We start from the raw sequence: 6,000 nt of genomic DNA on the forward strand, positions 1-6,000 counted from the left end.
GCCCGGAAAATAATTTTGGGGCTCCGAGATGCGCAAGACACATAAGTGCCTTCTTGCTGCACTACCTGCAGCATGACCCTCATATTGTCAGAATTCGAAGTAATCATGACTACTGGGTTGCCACACTCTTAGATCCCCCAAACTTTTCGATCAACCTTTTCATTTTAATAAAGACCAAAAAAATGGTCATTTTTGAAATTATAAGCATTAGCAGGTTGTTAGAAACTGAAATCAAACAGTTTTCAACTCAAAAATTTATTCTAGGTGATGTTACATTTTCACATAGGACCCCTTGTTCGAAAGGAGCTTCTGAACTCTCTCGTCCATTGAATTTGTCAGGTTTTGGATGGTTTCTGCTTCAATTGTTTTGCATGAGGACAGAATACCCTCCCAGAGCTGTTGCTTAGATGTGAACTGCCTCCCGCCATCATAGACACTCCTTTTAATGATGCTCCAAAGGTTCTGAATGGGGTAGAGGTCAGGGGAGCATGGGGGTCACACCATAAGTTTGTCCCCTTTTATGCCCATATCAGCCAGAGATGCAGATGTTTTATGTGCAGCATGAGATGGTGCATTATCATGCAGAAAAATGATCTTGCTGTGAAATACACGGTTCTTCTTCTTGAACCATGGCAGGAAGTGCTGTTTGAGAAAATCCACATACATTATGGAGTTCATCTTTAGCGCCTTCAGGGATCCTAAAGGGGCCGACAATCTCTCTCCCCATGATTCCAGCCCAAAACATTACTCCACCTCCTCCTTGTTGGCGCTGTAGCCGTGTTTGCGTGGGGTGTCCATCAACCAGCCATCCTCCACTCCATTCATCTGGACCATCGAGCGCTGCACGGCACTCATCCGTGAACAAAACAGTTTTGAAATCAGTCTTCATGTAATGTTTGGCCCACTGGAGCCGTTTCTGCTTGTGTGAAGTGGATAGAGGAGGTCGACAGGATGGCGTATGCACAGCTGCAAACCTCTGAAGGACCCTGCATCTTGTTGTTCGGGGGACGTTGGAGGCACAAGCAGCTTCAAAAACTTGTCTGCTGCTATGACAAGGCTTTTTTGCCGCTGCTCTTTCAACCTGACGTAATTGCCTGTAGGAAAGAGTCCTCAATTTGCCCTTATCAGCACGCACACGTGTGTACTGTGAATCAGCTACATACTTCTTGATTGCCAAGACACTTCATCCTGATCATCGCACAATGTTGATTGTAGTCATGCCTTGACCTAAACACTCCACAATTTGTTGCTTCTCAGCAGCCGACACATCCTTTTTCTTTCCCATTTTGGCAGAAAATGTAGGCTGCTTAATAATGTGAGAGAGCCTTCTTAAGTAGTCTTGCCTTTCATTGGACACACCTGCCAAACTAATTAGCACAGGTGTCTGCAACTGCTTACAGTGATATAAAGAGCCCTGACACACATCACCATCAATGAGTTTAACTGACAAACAAACAAATTCTTCCCTTATCACTCCTAAACACTTTTTGCATAATAATTTGGAACGCGGTGTACATGTGCTTTTCCACAAAACACCAGTGGTTCACGTAGTGAATCTTACAGTTCTAACTTGCCAACCGTGGTCTTTATGGAATTGTTCAATAAAGGGCCCAAAATTAAGATAACATAGATGGGAGAGGTCTCTATGAATAGGAATTCCTAAGTATTTGATACCCTGTGAGGGCCAGGCAAAGGGAAAGTTGGACTGGATGGAATCCTATATGGATTTAGGGAGGGAGACATCGAGGGCCTCAGACTTCGCTGCATTGATTTTAAAATTTTACCATGTAACAAAGTGATCTATTTCAGCCATAACAGCATGGATGGATATATGTGATTGAGTGATATATACTAGGACATCATCAGCAAATAGAGAGCACTTGTACTCGGTGCCTCCCACCTCAATCCACCTAATATTGGGGTTATGGCGAATTGATGAGAGCAGGTGCTCCGTCACTAGGATGTATAAGAGAGGGGACAGAGGACATCCCTGCCTTGTCCCATTGGTGATTGTGAAAGGTGATGAAAATGTTCTGACGCACCCCCTGGGCTTGGGACACCCGGAGCCGGACCCTTTTTGGTGGATGCTGGTGGTTGTAGTCTTCGTGGCGGCGATCCGGTTCCGTGGCTCAGGGCGGTCAAACCAGTGGCGGAACTATTTATGTGGTTTTGATGTTTAAATGTCCGACTACGCCACCCGTGGATTGCGGTCAGAGTGAACCGGCGCTACAGGGCAGACCGCTAAGGCTGGTGTTGTGGGTGCAGCAGAGCGTAGCATAACTCCCCACGGGAGGAGTATAGCCTCAGGGCAGTGTATGCGGAGGATGGGGGTGATGGTGCAGGGCAGCAGCAGTATCGACACGGAGTCAGTGATGCAGTTCAGGGCCTTTACTCACAGTTCTTATTATCCAGACCACGTCTGCGGGTAACGGCTGCCCACGTCGTACTGTGCTCACCAGGTGAGGGGCTCAGACAACTCCCAGATAACTTTGGAGCGCTTCACAGGACCCCCTTTGTGTGTCCTTTGTCTGGCCTTTCTTACCAACACTTCTGTCCGGCTGCCTCGGGCTTCCTCTTGGTAAACTTGGCGCCAGTTTCCCTGACCCTATGTGGTGCCTTCCTAGCGGGTGGAGCAAGGGGCTGCGCAACATAAAATGTCAGAGCCTCCGGTTTCTAGCTGAGGGTCGTTTCCTGCCTCCACTAGTTCGGGGACCGGTCTCCCCCATTGGCCTGACCCCTCCACGCAGGTGGATTCGGGCGTGCAGTGGCGACTCGCCCGTCCGCACCCCTGGGATCCCTTCATTCCTCATTCCTGGAGCCTTCTCCGCTCCTCTTCCTTCCTTCTCCCTCTTGCAGGCCTGGGCCTCTGTTACTAGGCCCGCCTCCGGAGCAGAGCTCATGCAGAGCCCCTGCTCCCTGCCACTTCTGCTCAGACTTCTCTGCACTGAACTAAGATGGTGCCCACCTTTTATACTCCCTTCTCAATGCACCCAGGAACTGCTTCCTCCCTGCTCCTGCACTGCAGGGTTCCCCTTCCTCAGTGTTCCCTCCCCCCACTCCAGCCAGGGACAGGGACTGTCGTGCCCATCTCAGGGGCATATTGGTCGCCCTGCCCCACGGCAATGTGGTGTAATGCATGCAGGTGTCGGGTCCTGATCCACACTCCATCCTTATCTGAGAGTGAGATATCACACCTCTGGGTGAGGTGCAATACGTCTGTAGCAACCGAGCCCTCGGTGCTACAGTTCCATTTATCTTCAGCCTAGGTGACGTATTGTGATACAGGGCCGTGATTTTGGCTATAAAAGGGTCCCCTAGACCCCTACCCCTAGCTTTTTAAGAGAATCATATATGGCGTGCCAGGAGACTCTATGGAATGCTTTCTCAGCATCCAACGAGAGTATCTACTTACAAATTTTTAACTGCATCTAGCCCAGGAAATACTTTGTGCCTAGTAGCAGTGTCTGCTAGTCAGCGGATTATCCCGGCTGTTAAGCAAGCTACACCACCTGTAGTTTGGACACTTAATTTTTTCAAAGGAAATGCTTCGGGACCACGGGATACTTAGTGAAGAGCATCAGGAGGCACCCCAAGGCATAGGGGCTGGGACTGGCACTAGGATGCCTTGCGGTGGACAGCCGAGCTCGATCCTTATAAAAGCTTTTTAACTGCAGCAGCTTTAGTGGACGCTACTGGAGCTGGAATTACGCGGCTGCTGGCATGAGACTTGCCCTCCAATAGATCCTTGTAAATGGATTTAAAGTGTATTCATTCAAATTAGAGGGACAATTTAAATTAAAAAGCTTAGAGCTGCCTCCACCACAGGGGGGCTCTCTCGACCCACCAGCGGACAGGCACCAGTATTGGGAGAGGGGGGCTGGCCGTCAGGGTTCACCGCGGCTCTGGCACAAACCCGGCGACACGGAGGTGGCACGGGCAGGAGCGGACTGGCCGTCTCGGCTTCTCACTTTTTGGATTTTAGAAGGGCATGACATGCCTATATCTGTGTCTCCCCCTCCTTTTACTCCTCCACCTCTTTTCTTTTCGCATGACTATATGTACTTGTCACTTTTCCATGTGTTAGTTGTGTCTTCTGAGCAGTTTGTCAGCTTTTGGACACCTTTGAAGGTGTTTTCTATGTGTTTCTATGTGTTTTTGTTTGCCTGCCATTGGTTTTAACGGTGTTCGAAGGTGTTCGACGAACAGTTCGACGAACAGTTCGGCGAACACACGGGTGTTCGACGAACCGAACCGAACTCGAACACTACGGGAGTGGCTCAACACTAGTAGGGAGGTGAACCTGGATAAGGCCTGTTCTCTGTTGTTAGGAAGCTTGGCCCTTGTAGCCTTGAAGGGTAAGGGAGCGACCCAACAGTCAGATTCATTCTTGAAGAATCCACTGTCCATTATTTTATTAAATTCCTTGTCTTCTTTGGATAAGGCGACCTTGTTGTTATCTTGTGTTGTGCGAAACACTGTTCTCCCTAAGTCGTCACCATAGGGAGTGGGAATGATGTCAGGCTCTTGGATGAAGTCAGAGAACCTATCTTTCACTTCATAGTGATGAGATCATGGTTTGAAATGAGTTGTGCGACCATTTTGGAGTACATATGTGTAGCGCTGGCGTCCCTGCCCTCTGCTAGGCAGCGACGCTGCTCCCCTCACCGCTCTGCTCCGTGCCCGGCGTCCTCTCCCCGCTCTGCTGTCAGCGCGCGCTCCTTCCCGGCGTCCTCCTCCCGCTCTGCTCTCAGCGCGCGCTCCTTCCCGGCCCCTGTGCTTAGGGCGCGCGCGCGCGCGCTCCCCTCCTCTTAAAGGGGCCGCGCGCGCCGTCCTAAGGAGTCCCCGGCCAATGGTCGGAGGACTTCATCATATATAAGGCACCTCCTCCAAAATGGAGGTGCCCGAGCAATGTTGTTTGCACCTGTGTCTCACCTGTGCTTCAGCCCTCAGGTCCCGTTGCCAGTTACCTGCCAGTTTCCTGCCAGTTTCCTGCTAGTTACCTGCCAGTTACCTGCCTGAATACTTGTTACCTGTCTGCCAGTCTGAGGTCCGACGGTCTGCCTTACTACTCCTGTCAGTCTGTCTAAAGGACCAGCCTGCCCGCTCACCTGGGAGCGCATATCAGCTACCTGCCTGCTTGCCTGAGGTCCGACGGTCTGCCTTACTACTCCGGTCAGTCTGTCTATGGACCAGCTTGCCCGCTCACCTGGGAGCGCTTCTCCGTTATCTGCCTGCTTGCCAGCCCGGAGGCTCCGTTGTCACGTGCTGTGACCACCAGCTATCTCAGAGACTCTTGCCCACTCACCTGGGAGCGCATCTCCGTTACCTGCCTGCTTGCCAGCCCGGAGGTCCTGTTGTCACGTGCGGTGACCACCAGCTATTCCAGAGACTCTTGCCCGCTCACCTGGGAGCGCTTCTCCGTTACCTACCTGCCTGCCAGCCCGGAGGTTCCGCCGTCACGTGCCGTGACCACCTGCTATTCCAGAGACTCTCGCTTGCTCACCTGGGAGCACACATCTACCATCTGCCTGCTAGCCTACCCGGAGGCTCTGCCATCACAGGTCGTACCTACCCCTTACCCAGAGACTGCCCTGATCACTTGCCGTAACTCCCTGTCCGTTCACCCAGAGACTGCCACCCGCTCCCTTACAAGGGCCGCCCCCTTGTATAGTAGCTCAGAGGTTCCGCCTCCCGGACCCGTTACAGTTTGCTCGGGCCATGGAACCCGGTGGCACCCAAGCTCCCTCGCTCACGGACCTGTGTCATGAACTGTCCCGTCAAAGGTCCCAACAGGAGTCCATCCTGGGTCACCTACGGAATGTCAATACTCGCCTGGACACTCTGACTGCACCACCTGCAGCCACTGCCAGTACCATGACTCGCAACCCGGCAGCTCCGCTACCCACTAATACCATGGTAACCTATCCCGGTCCCCGCTGTCTGCACCTCCTCGCTTCGGAGGCGACTCCGTCCAGGCTCGGGGCTTCATAAATCAGTGCA

This window comes from Phyllobates terribilis, unplaced genomic scaffold (assembly GCF_046119375.1).
Source record: "Phyllobates terribilis strain yellow unplaced genomic scaffold, ASM4611937v1 Scaffold_5__5_contigs__length_657084704, whole genome shotgun sequence".
Classification (NCBI taxonomy): Eukaryota; Metazoa; Chordata; class Amphibia; order Anura; family Dendrobatidae; genus Phyllobates; species Phyllobates terribilis.